The sequence below is a fragment of the Manacus vitellinus genome, unplaced genomic scaffold (assembly GCF_001715985.3).
Source record: "Manacus vitellinus isolate BGI_N305 unplaced genomic scaffold, ASM171598v3 scaffold_6_pilon, whole genome shotgun sequence".
In the NCBI taxonomy this organism is placed as follows: domain Eukaryota; kingdom Metazoa; phylum Chordata; class Aves; order Passeriformes; family Pipridae; genus Manacus; species Manacus vitellinus.
Window position 1 is genome coordinate 18,027,739 of NW_021940750.1, and position 20,662 is coordinate 18,048,400.

General features: G+C 39.6%; 1 long non-coding RNA gene across 1 annotated transcript; it reads right to left on the bottom strand.

Moving 5' to 3' along the window:
* Positions 1–3,005: 3,005 nt before the first annotated feature.
* Positions 3,006–7,160, bottom strand: LOC108641330. Its single transcript, XR_001921898.1, has 3 exons — positions 6,987–7,160; positions 6,138–6,248; positions 3,006–3,110 (listed from the first exon to the last, which is right to left on the bottom strand). It is a non-coding gene; the product is annotated as an uncharacterized LOC108641330 (long non-coding RNA).
* Between the last annotated feature and the right edge of the window lie 13,502 nt (positions 7,161–20,662).

The following is a 20,662-nucleotide window of genomic DNA, read 5'->3' on the forward strand; positions in this document are numbered from 1 at the left end:
TGCTCCCTACTCAGCTTGTAAGGGTGAAATCAGGCTGGGTGAAGGAAGTTTGTGAGACTAAATGAAATAGGATGGGCAAAAAATCTTGTGGATAGTGAGGGGTAAGAAAGGAAAGAGGAGGGAGGAGGGCCTAGGGGAAAGAAGGATTATTTTGAGGTTGTCTATAAATCTGCAGTGATTTGGTGTTTGAGACTTATCTCCTATCAAAATTGTTGCTTGGAAAAAGGTTACAAACTTTGTGTTGGTGTGAGTGGTTACTCTTCTCAATAGAGCACACAGCATTCCCCAACTCAGATCACAACACTGTGAGCATCTCATTGCCGACCTGCATCAGGCATGGGCAGAGGTCCTTTTCAACCACCTGAAATGCCCTCCCCTCTTTTTGTTTTCTTTGTGGATACCTAATGCCAATATTTGATTTCTGTCCAGCCTCACAGAGGCCGAGTGTGGGAAGCCTGAGCCAGCACAGGGTACTAAACCGGGACATACCTCTCCTCCACTTAAGAGGTCGGAGTGGTCGAGCTGACTCATACCTTGTAGCCATCAGGCTCCTGGGGGCTGCAGATACTCTGGAGCCTATGTACTTGATTTTAAAGTGGAAGAGAGCTGCAAGATCCTCTCTTCACACAGCATTTCCTTCTTGAAGTGGTATTACTGTTAGCTCTAAAGAAAGAATGTTCTCATACTGAAGATTACACTAAGCCCTACTATGTTTTATTTATAGAGTAGTTCCCAGGGAATATTTCCTAATTTGAAGATTGTGGATTGTGGATTTTTGACGTCCTAAAGATTTTCTACTCATTTGACCACTCATTTTCTACTCATATTTGACTACTTTAAAATGATTTCCTACAATTAGCATAAAAGCGATCTTTTGTGCTATTGCTCCTTTTGCCTAAAAATGTGAAAGTAGAAGTTTAAGGTGTCCTGTGAAGGAAAACAATATCATCCATAAAGACCTTTACCTTAATGATCCCATGGGATTCAGACCTGTGCTGTATGATGAAATGTAATAATGTTCTTTACATTTCATTTATGTGAAAAAATATCATTTTATTTGATGCATTACAGCTGGGTAGCTGGGAGGTTTGGGTTATTTCTCACAACCCCTATGTACTGCATACTGTCTGTGAAAGCAGAGGAGCATAATTTTAAGTTGTGTGGACACTACATCAGAGAATCTCCCCATGCTACCAATTAATCTCATAAAACGTTAATGTAATCCCTTCACAAATATGTAAATGCAGTACCACTATGGGTCTGGCAAATAATAAACAAAACACATCTTATCCCGGGCTTTCCTTCATGTAATTCTCAGCAATAATTTAGTCCTTGTCTTCCATTCTGAAGTATTTAAATGGAATGACCTTAATTCTGGTTTTGTTTGCTCTTTATCTACTAAGCAGCTGCAGTGAAGACCAAGATAAACAGTAAATTAACAGTGGTACCTTTTATAGGGCTGATTAGTCTTAAAATATGCTCAGTGGAAACAAAAAAAGCTTAAAATGAGGTCTGAGAGAGAGGTTTGTACTCTTTTCATTGAAACTGTTATATTTCTTTCAGTAAGCCACAAATACTGACTTTTCATTAAAATATGTTCTTGGAGAGAGGTTGTTTTTGCCAGCACAGCCTGTGTAATACTTCAGAAGAGCAAGGTATGTACCTCCAAAATAACTTTACATTCTTGATTTTTCTGTTTCAGATGAGAACTTTGTGGGGAGTTAATTAAAAATATTTACTGATATTTCATATGATCCATTTTTTGGTGTTTATATATGTAATCAGTTGTTAAAACCAATGCTAGAATTGATACGGGTGATAGCTATAGTGGGTGCAGCTGGCACTCCTGCAGTTTATAAGTACTTTGCAGAAATACATTTTTAATATATACAAAGTGTGTAGAAGAGAAGTGGCTCGAGACAATGGGTGAATAGCATGGTTTATGGCATGGCTTAACAGCACCTGACAACACCCTGCAAATTTTAGGACTGGATGTGGGAAACAGGTTATCCATCAGTCAATAAGGCAAAATGTACTTACCTTAACTGATGTCAGTTAAAGCCACCACCAGATAAAAGGGTAAAAAAACACCTTGAATGGAATTTCTTGCATTACATGTATGTCTCCTGAAAGGTTACCCCGCCAGCATCACATGGTCTGCTCCCTTTACTCCTTACTGAAGTGGAGGGGAGAGCAAGCTTGCTGATTTAGCCAGCTTGCTAAATCACCCACATCCCCTTTCTGAAGCACCTAGGCATTCCTTATATGTCTCCCATCGAAATCCTGACCCAGCCTGACCCTGCTTATCAAGCATTTGTTGTTCTTTCAAAGATTTGAAAGGATTACAGCAGATTAGCTAACACAGTCTTTTCCCTATATTGTTCTGTGTGACAGTCAGTTCTATAATAAAAATAAAGTAGAAATTTTGAAGGAAGTTTTAAGAGTAGGCATACTGCTAATATGCTGAATCTCGCATTGTGGTACAGTTGAATTAAATTTTACATTTTTTTTAATCTGTGTTTAGCAACAGCTACCTAGTTTCCCTTCCCCATTTTTTTCTGGATCTAGTTTAGTTGTAATGAAATTCACCTCATGTCTAGTAAAAGTCAAACCTGTGAGAAGACATTTTCCCATCTGATGTAAAAATGTATGTTTGTGTTTGATATAAAATATGCATAAATACAGTTTTCATGTTGTTCTCATGCCTATTTTGATTTTTAATTTTTTATATAAATGTTCAGGTACTAATACATTAAATAGTAACCACAAAGTATTTGGACATTAAAAAAATGGGTTCCCAAGAAGAACTCAGTTTTGAATTGGGACTGAAATCACATGAGAGGGATCCAAACCAAATTTCTTCAGGGGTGGGAGGGTAGGGAAAAGAAACAAAATAAAATAGAGGCAGAAAGGAAAAAAGCAGCTGCTACAAAGCTGGAATAAAGGCATCAACAAAAGGAAATTCTAAGGGAAAGCCAAGCTCCCAAGCAAGTCACAAGCCTCAACTACTGACTTTGCAATAATGTTGAGTTTAAAAGAAGAAAGCCAGCTTGGACAGTAACTTCAAAGCCTGTCTCTCCAATGAGAGCTGAAGAGCTGATGTCCCGGAGCTGCAAGTAGACAACAGCAGAACAATATGACACAAGTTCCCTTTTGAAAAACTAATAAATTGTTTCTTTTTCTTACATTTGTTTTTGACTCAGTGACATTTCTCCTTATTTATCATGAATGTTTATCATCCTGAAAAGTTTCATGTATTTTTTCTGGCATCAGTAACTTTCTTGAGGTCAGGCTGGAAAACGGGAAGCATTCCAGCACAAAATTCAATGTCAAATATTGAGCCTTGTTTGAATGTGTGTCCAAGGGTGGCTTTGAGGTGAGCAGGCTTTGATGGCCACCACACCTTCTGCCTACAGAGCACCAGTGGCTCTCAGCTCAGTGCATGGCCCATGCTGGTCAACCCATCCTGCCACCCAGATGGGCACATCCTGTGCTCAACCATGCCCATTCCTATGGGCTTGATGTCTCCCTGGCCTGCAGATCTGGCCTTATGGGAGACTATGGGCCAGTGACTCAGAGTTTAGTCCTGCATCTCAGTGTTGCACAAATGGCTGTAAGAAACTCTTGCCCTTTTGTACCAAACTCCCTCTTCATTTTTTTTCTTTTAGAATAAAATTTCCTTTGAACTTTATTTTCATCTCTCTAGGCAAAGAGAATTCCACCTGCTCTGGAGAACTGTCAAGTGTTTTTCATCCTCACTGTCTTCAGTGCCACTGGTCTCTGTATTGTTTTTGCAAGGCACAGAGCCACGTAGGACTGGGGGCTCATGTGTGTCTTCTGCTTGTATTAGGAGATTTTAGAGATTTGAGAAATTCTGGAAGGGGAGTCACTTCTATTTAGAAGTTGAATTGTGGGTTTGAGAGTTGAAATGTTGTCAGTAAGGTCTGAAATCACCTTCTGGGCTTGAGTAGCTGCATGGCAGACAATGGTTAACCACCTGCCTGAATTGGTGGGACAAGTTACACATCATTTGTCCTGCACTTCAAGTTACAGAGAAGTGAAACAACTCTGGCCTGGAAACTGCACAGCCAGAATAGCTGTGTCACTGTGCTCAGACCTAATAAGCTCTGCTGAGTTACAGAAACACAGATTTGGCAGTTCTGTTATTTTTGTTGACCTCTGTCTGGAGCAAGTCCCCTTTCTTTCTCTCTGTCACTTGTGGCTGTTAGGTACGGAGAACAAACGCTGCTTTTCTTTTTGTTGCCAAGTTATTAATTGATGTTCAGGAGAGGATGGGAGGAAAAAAGCTTTGTCTGGCTCTGAAAAGCACCAGATGTGCTTTTTTGAATTGAGGAGAGGAATTAATTAAAATGAGGTAATAATATTAATCTGTCGACTGCAGTTAATATTGGCTGTAACAGGAGGGGGAGCTCTCAGCGCATCAGGCAGGAGAAAGGGGTTGGTGGGGAGCTCAGCCGTCCCAAACCAGATGAGTGCTGGGGATCCTCCTGCCATGCAGCAGGAATGGGGGGAGGGATGCCTTGTCACCCCCTTCACCGAAATACCTGCATAGCTGGGCTGCTGCCACATGCAACCCAAAGACAGAAGCAGGAATGAATATTCAGTGATGAATGCGAGTGGAAATGCTGACGGGAAGAATTAAGTACAAATTAAGAAGCATCGGGATTCTTCTTAAAGTGTGTCTGTTTTGATTGCTTTTTCTGTAGATTTTTGCTATGTATTATATTGTTTAACAGAGCAAAAGAAAAACAGAATACATGTTTACTGTGTACTAAGCTGTAAGTACCTTTTTCAGACATCAGTAATCATCCTTTCCAGCTGAGAAGGCAATACACTTGCAATAGAGCTCTCCAAAAAACAGCAATTGTCCTATATTAGTGTTTCTGAAGCTATCCCTTATGGAAAAGCTCTCCTGAATTTAATAAGGGTAAAATGAACTGGGCTATATAGTAATTTCATAGAATTAAAAGAGAATTAGGAATTTAGCATGAATTATACCTCTGCCATAGATGAGCCTGTCAGTAGTTGACACGAGGCTGTGTGCAGACCTGCCTCTGCTTTGTGAGTAAATAATCTGTGTCCATGTATGTGAGCTTGATAAATCCTGTTTTACTACCCAGTCTCAGAGGTGCTTGCATGCACAGTCCTGGAGATGCTGGGCATATGTCCAGAACACCTCAGAGTAGAGGAGCACAGAAAGGCAGGATTGCTGCTGTGTTCAGCAAGTGCTTGTGAAATGCAGGGCCAGCTGGAGTCCAAGGCAAACTCTAAGTAAGAGAGTCACTGTACTTCAATGTTCTTTGGCAAATTGTATGAAGGCTACAAATTTCTCTAGCTTTCAAAAGTAATTTCTGAGAAAACCAGAAATGACAAGGGATTTGTGGAGGTAATACCCGTGGGAAGTCATGCCCAAGATGCCCAAGCGATTTTGTTATTGTGAAATCCCCAATCTCAAGGTTTAAAAACACAAACTTCATGCTATAACATTTTTTTTCCCAAAGGACAACCCATTTTTCTGTTACACATAATAGCTATCTATTAAAAAGTTTTATATTCATGGCAAATTTTTTTCTTCTTCACCCAAATTATCCTGACATTATTCAAAGAGCTACTCCTAGGATTATGTGTTTGTATAGATTCCCCTGCAAGGAAATCTGCACCTCCTACTCTTTCTTTTTAGATTCCCAATCCGACACATGGAGGAGCTAAGCACCTGAGAAGCAAAAACTTCTTTCAGGTGTTGTGTGTACCACCAGCAGTCCTGAGTGCAGGAGGCACATGGGGTATGGGAAGGTCCCGGTCTGCTGGGTTCAATAAACAGTCTAGAAAAAAACCTCACTAAATAAAGAAGAAAATAGAAAATGTCATTCTCATTTTACAGGCTTAAAGGGGGGAAATATATGTCAACATGTATTACAATCCGAATTAAGCCACTCTGTGCACTTTTTCGTCTGCCTGTGCTAGCAGTTGTAAACCTCTCCTCGCTCCAGGTGTGTGAGATATTGGGCAGCTGAAAGCCACAGCATGTGAACCTCAGTGGCAACCACAGTGCACGTTCTGGCATTGCCAGCTTTATAGGGAAGCTGGGTTACCTGTAATACTCATTTTTTGCTTACCTTTTTTAAGACTCTTGAGTTTTATTGATAAAATAGTGCTGTTTTGCCTGCAAATTCATGGAACTTTGGTGACATCCAGTGACAGGTTCTTCTGAAAGGTGTTTTTTCTCCCTGGAATGATGGGAGAGAAATATTGGTACCCTCCTTGTTTCCCTTAATGAGATCAGCAGATAAATTTGGGCATGGGCTGAAAATTAGACTCTCAAACCATATGCTATTTTTTTAAGGCAGTTGGATTTACATTTGGTTCGCTTTCAATATTTAATGTGTAAGTTGCTGTTGGAAAAGTGTTAATTAATCGCAGTTTAAAGCCAATATTCTGTCTGGCAATCCATTTAAGTAAGCTAAGGCTTTTTGAAGAACTTTCTCAGGGTTTCTCCCCTAATTTTTCTGAGATGGCTTTTAAAGAAATTATCTGAATGTCAAAGTCAGACCTGTGAATAGTGCCTGTTGTTTTAATTTTTTTTTCAGACAATTGAATTAATATTAGAGTAAAACCTCATTTTGTGGGGGAAAAAAAAGAAAACCAGTGATTACATACTGTGATGATGGTATAAAATGTAATAAACTGTGGTAGCTTACTTCAAAGCTCTCCATTCCCAGATTAAATTTTAGAAACAAAATAATTGCATTCAACTCCTACAGTGTAGTGTTTTAAACTAAATAGAATCTGAGGTTAAATGACATTGCAAGCTGGAGAAATGAATATTTAAAAACTATATTCAAGCTAAATTGCCAGATGGTTACCCTTGTATAGTAACATCCAAATCATGGCAATTGTTCTTCTAATAAATATAATTTCTATAGCATTTTCTTTGATTATTCAGTTAACCGCCAGTGCTGTTTTACCTCTTTATAGTAATGTGTGCTTTCTTTTTTTAAAAAAAAATAAAGAAGGAAAAAAAAAAGAACTTGGTTATTTCTTTGGTCAGGGCCTATTTGCTCCTTTTTTATGTGAGATTTTCAATACTCTGCAATGATGCCGAGCAAAAAAGGTCCATCCACTTCACTTGTGATGCCTCGTGCATTACCTAAAGCACAACAGAACAATGGCAGACAACAGAGCCTTTCTCCCCACTAACAATGCAGTCACCATGACAACCAGCAGAAGAACGTTTGGCCAGGAAAAGCTGGGAGCTTGGCGGACCAGCCTAATCAAAAAATGGAATAACATGACAACAATTACACTGATGAGTGAGAGGGAAGCTACCGATGCATTCAGACACCTATGGCACTGTTGGCTGGATGCATTCAGCATTATTTTTTTGTTTTGTTTTGTTTAGTGTCTTCTGTTTTTTAAGAGCTGGTAAATAGACAAGATGGAATTGTGTAACAGAATGTCAGTGCTCTAGTTAAACTGAAAATTCCTTTTCTTTTGCTGTGCTACTTCAAGCACACTGAAGAGGCTTTAGGAGAGATGAGGTTTTGAAGTGAAATATGTAATAGATACAATATGAGTGTCACAAGGCAACTTTATTTAGCTTTAAAAATGTAAACTTGGATTTTCAAATGTGTGGATGCAAATAAATATGACCAGATTGTGTAATGAATAATTAGCTTCACCTTTCATTGGAATTTCAGAAAACTGGACACATGTCAAGCATTGATTGGAAGTCATGGTTTTTTGTTTTTAGACTCCTGCATATTAGTATTCATCCTAAAATTTATCATGGCATTTTGTGCAGATCTCTCTTCCAGCTCCAGGGAAACTTGAACCGGAACTGTACATGTGCCACAAATAAACAACAGACATAATGATGTACTTCTCTGAAACACCTCGAATTTAGTGTTGTGTTAATAGCATTCTATTATAAGCTCCCAATTGTATGGTAGAAGTTCTGGTATTTTCTTTATAGGAAAGGGGTGAAGGAAATTGGTGCTGTGTTACTGACAAATGAGTCTGTGATTTCTACTGCTGAAAACAATTTATACATTTTAGGGAAGGGAATGGACAAGGGAACCTGTAATTTTAGAATGCTGAGGTATTTAGGGATAGCCCAGAGGTGTAATAGTTTGAAGACAGCACTGAGCACAAAACTCTGGACATTTCTTTGTGGTTTATCTGATAATGGCATTGTGGAGTCATCCAGCCAGTCCTTTCCATATTACCCACTGCCTTAGCCAAAACTGCTTCTATTCTCCATCCTGCCCCCTTTCATGCCCTTGCTGGCTCCTGGGCAAATCTTGCAGCCAGCCTTAAATAAGATATCAGGTGGAATTATTAATTATTTTATTGTATAATTAAAATAATTGTCTAAAAAAATGCTCAGGAAAACCCTTGCCTATGTTTGAAGCCCTTTTAACTTGACTGATTGTATAAAAGAGCCTCAGCCATTGCAAAGAGAAAGGCCAGGCATTCTCCTACCAGCTGCAAATCTTTGCTTGGCACAGCCATCAGCATTCATTGTTGATCTTCCACCACATAAGACAGAGAGATTGCTGCATGCCAGGCATGGCCCATGCACAGCTCATCAAACTGAGGGTGGAATATAAGCTGACAGCAAAGCCAGGCAGCCATCATCACACACTGGCATCATCTCCTTATGGTAGCTGTACAAGAGATTTTAGGCTGCTAACTTCTACTTCTCTGCCACTTTCACATTAAATTCTACTCTCCCACTCTCCCACCAGATTCCTAGCACCAACTTCATATCTGAATTCAGTACTCAGCTAGAGATAGCTCCATAGAGATCCTTACCCCTTATACTTCTTGTTTTGTACATGTACAAAATTCTTTCCCTCTTGCCCTCTGAGATGACTGCGTTTCATTCAGACACTGATGCTGATCATCCCCATACTACCATCAGCACTGAAAATGCCTTCAGCCTAGCTGATCTCAGGCTTCTTGGAAGTAAAGTTCCCAGATCAGCAATGAGCTCATCTCTCAAACATCTCTCCTCTTGGAGCTGTAAATATCAGTACTACAAAGAGGGATACAGGCAAGTTAGGTTAGATTGTTTGCTGGACACCATTTAGATTAAATTGAATGAGGTGTTGGACAGATTAGAATAACTCTGGGTGATAATGGAAAAACTTAGCAGAAACCCTAGGAATGAGGTAGAAAGGGGAGAAAATGGAGAGATTAAGAGACTAGAGATTACACTGAAGACAACTTCAGGTCAGCCATACCTAGGCTGGGGATTGGGCATAGAGGACACATTAATCCAGAGGATGTTAGAAGAAGGCTGGGGCCATCATCAGGGTTGTATAGCAAAATATCATGCTTACCCTGGCATTCTGTTGACCTTGGATCCACCCCGTCCTCTTACACCTGTACTGTTGTTGCTGCACTTGGCCTTCTCCTGCTTGCCTATTGAATGCTAAACATTAGAGGACCTGGTTTTTTTCGTATTTTCTACTTTCAGTTTTCTATTCTTTCCACATAAGGGCATGCCTCCTTGCTCTGCTTCTGACTGTACAACACATTAAATATCCTCAGGCATCCATGAGGGGAGGCACAGAAAAAGATACATCATAGGGAAGTGAGCCTTCTTTCTACTAGAAGTGGGACAGCAAATCCTCCACCTGCCTGTGCATGGCCTCTAAGGTAACTTGAACAGACTGGTATATCTGTAGGGTGGGCTATTTACTTTAAAATCTAACTCTGTAAGAGAATTGTAAAGGTAGAGACAAGTGCCTACTCAGGAGATGGGCGACCCTGAGAAGATCCCAGAGTGGGTTGGGTGGTAATAATATCTCAAGGGAACACTACAACATGTGCTGGTACATCAAGTCAAAAGAATAAGTGTATCACAAGTGTAGGAATTGAAGGCATGCAGAAGGAGGAGATTACAAGTCAAAAAGACTTATGGTCCCCTTGCAAATCCCTGAGAAAGCAGAGGACAAATCAGGAGCTGATAAAGGTAGCTGCAGCCATGCTGATGCTGAGTGTGAGAGGCTAACACTGTAATACATCTGCACTCAAGGTAGAGCCACTCACTGGTCTGGCCTCCTGTTTCCCTGACTCTCCCAGTGAAGAAGGGAGTGGGGAGACAGTGGGCTATGGAGGTATGCCATGTTGGTTTGGTGTGCCACTCATGCAAAAAATTGTCTTTATTAGCTCTGCAGGGTATTACTTATACTTCAGACTTTACATATCATTAAAGGAAAAATTACATGTAATAATTTGAAAGGCTAATTCTCGAGGAATTCTGTCAATAACATGCAGCTAGCCCCAAGTTGCATTTTCAAATGTTTTCAAACTTTATATATCTATTTTTTTTTCTTAGGTATAACCCATATATCAGACAACCATCAACATTTAAAATTACAGTACTCCAACAATAGGTGCCCAGGTAACCCAATCTTATTGAGTAATGTGTTAGTTAATATACATGAAAATACAGTATCAGCTGCTTTTGTATGCAAAAGGGGGGGAAGGGAAGGGGAGGGAAGGGGAGAGAAGAGGGCACCAGGATAAAGTGCTGGGTAGAAGAAAACAATACAGCAAGGGGAATCCAAAGCCTGATAAAGACAGGAATAAGGAATGGGGAAGGAATATCCTCAGAAGGGTCTGAAGAGGACATTTATTCCAGAAGGCTCTTTTTCGGACCTGAGTTGCCTATTTACTTCAAGTAAACAAACACTTTTATTGCTTGCACATGTTAGCAACCCAAGAGGATGCTCCAAAGCACACACAAAAAAAAAAGGTATATCATTTATGCACTTTGAAATGTGGTATTTGCTTCCCTTAAAGTGCACTGGAAAGCTTTACATGCTACTGAGATCAGGCTACTACTGGTGTGTTCTAGCTCAGGGCACTTTTCTTTCTGATTTAGATACAGGTGTTATACTTGCTCTTTTTCAGTCTCACAATCCCTCTCTGACTTGTTAGATTTTTAGTTTTACTCCTTTTTATAGCACTCACAATTTCATATGTCAGTCCTTTCAATAGTCTGGGATGAAGATTATCTACTGTACCTTTCCTGAACACATTGAGCTCTTTGAAATCTTTTCCCAGCTGACATAGAAAATTATATTCTAACCATTTCTAGACACTTTTCTCATTACCCAATCTGCTTTTGTTCCCAGCTTCTACTTTGTTATTGTAAATGAAACCTAATGTAAAATAATAATTTAGTTTGGGGACCATACAGATGTTATTTTTAACATCATCTTCTTTTCTTCGTTCTTTCTTCTCTTTTTATTGTTGAGAACAGAGAACATTTTGATAGACAGTTTCCACTTCCTTTGTAAAAACATTTTAGGTAAAACCCTGACTTTGGTCTTCCCATGACTTCAACATCATGAAAATATTTTCTTTCTCTTTAATGTATTGTAAATAAGAGATTTTCAAAACATGCTGCTTGATTATGCGTGATTTTACTGAGCATTTTTAACAAGGTGTATATTTTTTAGCATGGTATAATCTTTAAATTGCTGTGGGGGCTTGTGGGGTTCAAATATCTCATTTCTTTTTAATTTCTCTTTCCCTGGTATTGAAAAATTATGATAACTGATAACTTTCGTGAACTTGAGAAGAAACATTGGGTTTGAGTTAGAAATAGAAGGTTGATTAGCACGTTAAGGAAACAAATGGTAATGTTTACACAGTATACTTATTCTTTCACTTCAAGTTTTCCTTCCTGCTTTTTATGTTTATTCTTTCCATATAGTAGCCATATTCTGATCTGAGTTGCTTTTTTAGGCTCATGATGTTTTATCATCCATAATTAATATTACTCTAATAATCTTTAGGAACGACTCAATGTACTACCCTTCACTATGAGTTGTTCAAGGCTATTTTTATGCCCTAGTACACTGTTAGCAAGGGAACAGTCTGCACTCAGAGCTACTTGGAGTACAGCAAAACTTTTTCTTCTCCCCACTCTGCTCCTCTCTGTTTGCTGTCCCCCACTGACAGCACGATCACCAAGGCAGGATTTTCCTTCTTTGTAGTGTCCCACTCCATTTCCATCCTTAGGACAAAATGAGGGGAGAACTCACGGAACTGCAGTTGACAGGGGTATTTGCAGACATCTGGAGCACAATATGAGTCTCCATTCATCAACTGATAATTGGCTGAATATTGCATTGCATTTTCAGGGTTGGGTTGTTTGGGTTTTTTTTAACTTTCTGCCCCTCTTATGTATCCACTCTGTCCTGTCCTGATCACTCATCTTCTCCTCCTTGTCCAAGGCCCCTCACTTTTCTTTCCATGAACCTCTTGTAACTAGCATACCCATAAATAAAGTTGTGCCCCTTGCAGCCTGACCCGGACAGTCTACCTGAGATAAAACCTAAGCCAGCCTTACTTAAGGAGTGTGTTCTGTGTAAACAGCTGAGAGATCTTTGTTATCAAGGGCTACCAGAAAAGTGGTTCCTGTTTCTGAATGTGCAACAACAAAGTTTCCACTCACTATATCCAGAAGAAATGCCCTTTATGTTCAGTGAACAAGCTTTCTAGAGGAAAGACAAGACAATAGTCTTACATAGCATGAGGAAAGCTGGCAAGCAAACCAACCCTGAATCTGAGAAATGGTTGAACTGAAACAATATGAAAAGGCTGGAAACTTGATACAGTCTTTACTTTTTTTTTCTTCCCTCCCCCCCTCCCCCCCTAAGTATAAAGGGAAAAGATGGGTGATATTCAACTGACAGAATATCACCAACAGAAACAGTTGCTCAGGCTCTTACAGAAGATATCTTTTTACTTAATGCAGGACTGGGAATATTTGTCTCCAAAAAACATAAAACCTTCAATAAAACCTCATGCAACAAAACAGCAATTTGAACTGTGAATTGTTTTCCACTATCTGGCTATAGAGACATATAGTCATTGGTGTTGCATTCTTACATTGAAGTTAAAACAGATGAATAAAGAACTAATATCTAAATGGATATCAGTGGAAAATGGGATTATTTGAGGGGACTCATCTCCTAGGTGGATAAAAATAAGATATTCAGGTAATTTTCAAAATGCAAAGCTATCTTATACAATGGAGACAGCTAAAAAATACCATTTGCTAGCCTGCAGAGAATGATTTGTAGTCATCAGGATCCTGCAGGTAATTGAGGATATCTGCATTGGCATATTCTGCACTACTGCAAGCATGTTATTGTAGTGAAATGATGCACATGTACGAATGTAATTGCCCTCTAGTGCATAGCCCTGGAACTGATCCCAGCTGGGACATAGGACTACACTGCTCAAGAAAGGAAAAAGATCCTGAAAAAAAGTTTGAAATTACTTAAGACAAAACCAAACCCTAGTGGCATCAGGAGGCTCTGAGAAGACATGGATGTGATCAGGAAGGGAATCCAGTATGCAGCAAACCCATCCTGTCATCTGAACCAACACACAGTAAGTGGGGATGACTGGGGGATTTGCTTCAAAATCTCAGGGCTCCTCCTAACCCAAATGCTAACACAGACATGGCCATTAGGAGCCTAAATAACCATAGGCCTCTTGTTCTGCATCACTTCCAGTTGTTTGCACAGGGTCATGTTTCACAGGGGGCTCAGGGTGCAGTTCCATAGCCTTTCAGTAAATCTGTTATTTCTGTTAGTGCTGACAAAAAATGAAATGTTCTGAAGGTGCTAATTCTTTCCCCAGGTGTGCGAGAGAACGAGCCCTGCATTTCACATGTAAATCACAAGCAAAATCCTCACTGTGCTAGTAAGAAAACCTTGAATAAAAGTCCCCCGACTCCACATTGGATATTTTTTTTTTTGTTACTACTTACTACATGAGATGTAATGATATTGCACAGCAAAGTATCTTGACTCTTGATGGGAATTAATTATTTGTCAACTTGTCTAGTTCACATACATGTCTCACTAGTAGTCTGTTCACAAATATGAACTCTGTTGTTCCTGTTACTGTGTCTGGTGTTCTAGGTAATGTCCCTCACTGCACTTCCCTATAACAAGTTGGGTTCAAGTTGTTGAAGCTTCTTAAGGTCTTTCCAGTATGGGATAAAGTCTGGATTCCTTTTAAGTCAGTGGTGAAATTCCTACTGACTTGCACAGAATTTTGGCCATATTGATCTCAGTATATGGCATCTCTTCAGTATTTGTTTTTGTATAAGACCTCATCAAAGTTTTAAATCTGTAAAGCTGTATCTGAGAGTTTACATCCTTAATAATAAGATCTACATATTTTCTAGTCATCAACTTAAAAGAAAAAAAGTCAGGTTTTGCAGGTCATTTTGCTGTTTTTCCCACCATTGTCCTTCCTTTCAGAAAGAATAAATACATTTCCAGTGCCATAGAGCCTTTCCACAACACCATCTAAGACGTGGCCTCTGTGACCAGACATTTGCAGCAAAACTGTGTTGCTACATTTAAATTTCCAAGACTCAGTGGCAAGTAAGTTAGTAGAGTTCTATTATAGTAGTGATGCATGAACTGCACATTGTTATGGTAATGACATTTTTCTTTCTTTGCTTTGAAGTAGCAGAGTAAATACAAAGAATATCATGTTGGTCTTGGAATGATAACTCCTTTGCTTCCATTCTGCATAACTGTGCAGTAATCAGAATTGCATGTGAAAAAATTAAACCACTATATGGTTCATTCAGTGTTTCTACTAGCTTAACAAAGGTCAAAACTAAACCAAAGCATCTGTAAGCATTAACTTCAAATTAAGAGAATGGAAATATACATAAAACTTTACCTAGCCATCAGCCATGACACCTAGGAAGTTTATCTTCTGGTTCAAGGATGGCCTTGAAGTAGGATCCAGACTAGCACAACTGTGCTCTGGAAGCATCATGGTGGTTTACAGTGGCAGTAAAAATACAGTATTATTTCTTCGCACAATCATCATAAAATATTACAGCTGACCAGATGGTGGAGCAATTACATTTCCATAGTTCTAAATGGCTATTTAGCTTATTCACTTGTGAACTGTTAATTAAATTGGAAAATATATCATTTATATTCAAAGGGAAGACGTAACTATAGGGGACATGCTTAAACAAGACTCAAAAATTTTATTAAACCAGAGATCCATTTCCTTCTCCTCCCCACTCAAACTAATAATCAATAAACAAAAAGTCTTTGATAATAGACTGTGTTGTAAACAGATGAAAGGCAGGAAACTCGGGGAGCTGAACTGTGATGAGAGCACATGTGCAACACGTCAGTTGTTTGCTGCAAAAGATCTGAACCCCTCCAGCTATGTGGGTGAACACATGCTGCACTGAGGATCCCTCTCACACACATAGAGAGATGATGTGCTGTGCGAAAGTAACCCCCTCCTCCAGAACCAGACAGCACTGACAAAACACCCTGTGCATCAGATCAAGTTTGTGTGGGTATTTGTCTTAATTCAGCTGCAACAGCTTGTGAGTTCAGCTTTATGCAGTAGCTAATCAATATGGTATTAAATTCTATTGCAAACTAAGGTTTAATTTAGCCAAAAAGACATACAATTCAAAATCCTTATCTATTAGGACAATGATACATTTCTCTATTGTTATATATTCCTATTGTTACAAAGTGAATTTTTGCATCATTACCTTGATATGGGTACACAGGAGCTAATTCATTAACAAACAAAGGAGTCTGGGGATTGAAGTGAAAAAGGCAGGGAAGGTTTTTTGGAAGAAGCAATATCTTTTATTGGACAATCTAACTTTAATGGAAAAAGAACAGTTACTACTTCTTTATGACTGAAGCAGATGAGAGCAGAGAAGAGTTTAATGTAGCTTAATGCATTTTCTTTAAATCTCTTTCTTTAGTTAACTCAGCTTTCCTGAGTGTCTCTGCATAGACTAACCCTCAGGCTTCTGAGTACAGAACTACGAAGTGTTGGGAGTGCTCAGCTCCCACCCAGCCCCCAGATGAACGTATTTGTGTCTCAGTCCTTCTGTGGTATCACACCTTTGAAAGGGTAAGGCACCCCACCGGCTCTATCCCACAGCCATGGTTTGCCTTGTGGTACCTGAGGGCAAGGAGGATGTATATGCTCTCTGCTGTAGTGTGTGCTGTGCCTTGTCTCCCTTTCCCCTCTCCTGGTGAATCAGGATTCTACTTCTGATGGACAACTACAACTGCCCTAAGCTTGTTGGGCTTCTCTCTGCCCAGGGATCAGGAAAGCACAGTCTGCCTTTATTGTCCATGAGGTTAAAAATACCCAAACCAGCTTGATCAAGAAAATGTAAAGGAAAAAAAAAACAAGGAATGGAGACCTATGTCTCATCTACCATACTTCAGGCACCAGAAGACCTTGGTGACCTGGGTTTGTTGAGGCAAAGCAGACTTTCAAAACTGGAGTTTGATGTAATTTAAAAAAAAATTAACATACTAAATGATTTTATGGTATGTCTACCAGGGGTGTTTGTACACATAGTTGATCATTTCTGTCCATTTGATTTGTCAGTAATTTTCAAATCTTCCTCATGTTAAATGTAAAATATTTGTGAGAGCTGCAGGAGAAGGGACTCAGACACACCTATACCACGGTAGCTGCAACACTGACATTTAGGAGGAATCATCCAAGTACATAATTCACAATTTTTCTTCTTCAAAGGATTTTGGAAGTGTCTCATGTTAAAGTAGCCTATGACAGTACCTTAAAATATATGAAATTATATGTTAGAAGTAGTATTCCTAACCATTATGTAATATCTATAACTTAAATTCTCTCTCATAAAGACCACCCTTTAAGACTTATCTCCTCTTTCCAATGGGAAGCTCACAACTTTGTGCCTGCCCTTGCTCTAGACCCCCAAGCTCTGCTGCACCATCACCCTCATGAAGCCTGGCTGGAAGGGAGACGACAGCATGGCTTTTAGTTCAGTGAGCAAGAGCACTGCTCTTTTAGAGGACAGGCATGATACTTGACTCCCTGGGTGATCTCCAGGGCAGTGTTTGATGGTGAATAAAATGGCAGATGATCAGCCAAGGCAATCTGGTTTTTTCCCTGCTGTGGCAGTTTCTAAATGCAGACCCAGAGCAAGAGCTTCTCTTCACACCTCCTGGCTCCTCAGCTAGAACCTCCGTAAGGTTATTTCCTGATGATTCCTCGGGCTTCCTTTGTCATTTCCTAGTTCCTGTATCCCTTCCTTTTAACATTGTGGTTGTTCTATAAAAGTATTCAGGTAGTTTAAACTCTGTCATGGATGGCACTACCAGCGTGTAGTGGACTAGCATCCATATTCATATCTAAAGTCCTGGATAGTCTTGTACAGCCAACCCTCAAGCCAATTTTTACCTCCATGTCTTTACTCCCCCCTTAGTGAAAGTTAGCACATGATGTAAATATGAAGAACTGGATTTCTTAACAGCATTAGAAGGCATGTGCTCTCAATGAAAAATAAGGGACAAAACTAGAACTAGCTGCTGCCTCTTTTTTTGAGCCAAGTCTGTAATACTCCATTAAAGGAAAAGAGAGTCTGAGCTTTGAGAGCAAAGCCAGTTCAAGCCTTCGCACTAGGGAAGGACAAGTGTATTGGTTTCTGTTTTTAACATTTTGTTTATAGTGAAAAACAACTGTGTTGGCTCTAGCTCATATTACAGAAAAAGCATCTTTAGGTGGGAACTATGCAAAACAAACTCAAAATTCCCAAATTTGAGAGAACTATAGTTAGCATTGTAATTGTATAGTTAGCATAGTAATGCGTAAGTGATACGAACTGCAGGTACTATTCTCACTTTTCTTTATCCAGAGAATCCCAAGCTGCTTCACAGTGAATTACTTCAGGAAGACTTTGTTCAGCAGTTTTTGCGCTCATTTGGCATTTAGTGAGGTGGGGTGTCCACATGATACGCTTAGAAGAGAACAACTGAAAACACTGTATCGAGTCTGTGGGTATGACCTTTAGCAATATGTTAACAGTCCCACTTGCAGACTATTTGCAGGAATCAGTTTTCCTTTCCTTCACTTCAGTTAGATGTTGAATTATACAACTCTCCAATTCTTCTGACTGGTCTTTCTGTTCTCTGGAGATTGACTCATTTCCTGTATTTGAACAAGATAGTAAAAGTGGATATAAAATATTCTTTTGCAATTGTAATCAGAATAGCTCTCAGTGCTGATATTAATAGTGAATTCTAAGATGCTGCCTGATAACAGCTGAGTTTATGGTTTCATGGGCTAGATTCTGCTCTCTTATTTCATTGTAAACCCAGGGTAACTCCAAGAAGTCAAGGGACTTACTATGAATTTCTGCAAAGATAGCAGGGGTCTGCCTCTTGCTGTGTTTATTCTATGGTGGGGGGAGTTATGTTATCAATCTGGATATGTGAATCAGTGTATAGATGAATCAGACATTCTCTAAACTGAAACCTCTGCTTTTTGGATTCATTTGTATAAAGAGATCCATTATTTGACTGCTTCTCTGACTCAAGCAGATCTTACTTAAGCTCTATCGCCTCTATCAGACCTTCCCTGTCATTTTTTCACTGCAGTCTGTACAATGTTCTCCAAAACATCAAAGCATGAAAACTTGCAGAATTCAAGACAGAGGTACAGAAACAACAAGCAGAAATAGGTATCTTTTATCAATGAGGCATGTGGCTCTTAGTACTTTTAAGGAGAGGCTGCTGAGTAAGAGCTCTTTTGGAATGCAGTTTGTCTGTTAATTCTTGATTTTACCAGCTGCTATGTTACTTCAGACTTTGCAGAAGTTGTGGTCATATCCATGTGTGCATTTTTGAAGCAATGTGTGAGGATCTCACACTGAGTCATGTTTTGCTGGTTAGAGTTCAGAGGCTGAACTTCAGAAAAAAATTCTGAAATTCACCTCTTTCATTAATTCCAGTCAGAAATGTTCCTTTGGCAAATCTGCCCTAAGCATACAGAGGAAAAGTGTCAAACAAATAACATGTTGGAATTTCATGATCATCCCATGCCAGTTATTTCCTCTTTTGATACAAATATCTATTGTGGCATCTTCAGCTTAAAAAAGGAAGAGAAAACACAAGCCTGTCTGGGCTCAGACCAAGGCAAGTAGAGAAGAATTGTCTCTGCCTGCAGGCTGGGCTAACTACTGCAGTGCACATTTTTAAGTCTCAGAGAAGTTAGGCATTAAATACGGAACTTCATATTTCTCCATGGCCACCCCAATTCTGCAGCAACTCAAAGATATCTTTGGTGTCTCTTTTGCAGGCTTAAGTGTGTGAACTACATTGGTTGTCTACTTGTTTTCTAGTGTGTATGTTTTCTATGTTTCAAAGATTGCCACTTCACATTATAACCCAACTTTCTAGGAGAGACGGGGATGGGAAAAAAACCAAACCAAACCAAACCAAAAGAAAACAAATTACTAGAAATCTTATGACAAGACACATCAAAGCTGGTACTTACGTAACTTTTCTTATATCAGTATCTTTTCCAGAAATATCATCCTAGATATATGTTAAGAATATCATTGGTCTTTTTTAAGGTTGCAGGAGCATTCTGAGTTTGGTCTCAGTTGTCTGAAGTAACTATAGAAGTTAGGGTTTAGCTACAGTTCAACTTTCCTCTGTACTACTGGGCATTGCAAATGAGCAGATTTGAAGCACGGTTACAGTCTGATTGCTCAAGCTCAATTTGGAAGCAATGCCGTGAGAAGTCTGCATATGTTTAACCTGGTGCTGTGCCCAGATCCAAATCACATCAGTCCTGTGTTTAAACCAACAGGACAGACACAACAATTTAGACACCCGTCTCATGTCCAAGGTTTTGCACATCCTACCCCTGGTGTCTACACACCCAGTGGATTTCAGGAACTTTCATGAGGGAACAACTTTTAGGGAAAATAGAAAAAGATTCTGATCATACGGGCCAAGATTTACAAACATTATGTTTTATTAAGTTTTGGGCTAGACATAGATATCAAATTGAGAAAATCATAGGAAAGTCATTTATGGGACTCTAGGGTTCACAGAAGGTCCTACAAGGTACCAGAGAGATGAAGCTGTCTGAGTACTCCTAGCAGATCACCATCACCATGCCACAATCTACTGACACCTTTTGAGGGAAAGGAGTGAAAAGGCAGTTTGGTTTTGAGGTCCTGTTAGAGAGTCTACAAAATTCAGGGAAGTTCAAGTTATCTCTTGACACACATCAGTAATGTGGATGACATACAAGCTTCATGACAGCTCAGCTTCTCAGCTGGATATCTGGCTCCTGGGTATCTAGATGATCTTGAGAGCACTACTGGCAAGACTAATGCTAATGCAACTGCCTTAAATCCTTAGCCCAGTGCCAGATCCATTGCCTGCTTTTGCAGCCCTAACAGCCACCATTCATCTGGCTGAGGGCTCTGGTCCTCTTTGAGAGGAACAATGAATATGCACAACACATGCCAAATAGTAATGAACTACTTGATTACCTAAATGGAACTGTGGGAAGTAGGGCTGATGGACCTAACTGAATGCCAGATTGTTATTAAAGCTGGGTTTAAAAGTGACACCATTTCAGTGTGCCATCTCTTGGCAGACTGCCTGTTCAGAGGACCCTTGCAAGGGATCTCACTGGGGGATGCTGGAGAGTGGAGAGCTGTCAATTCATGTGAGGAGGTCTACAAGGCAGAACTATTTTATTAATGGAGTGTTTGGCTCTTTTGGATGCTGTGGGAGAACAAGGAGGC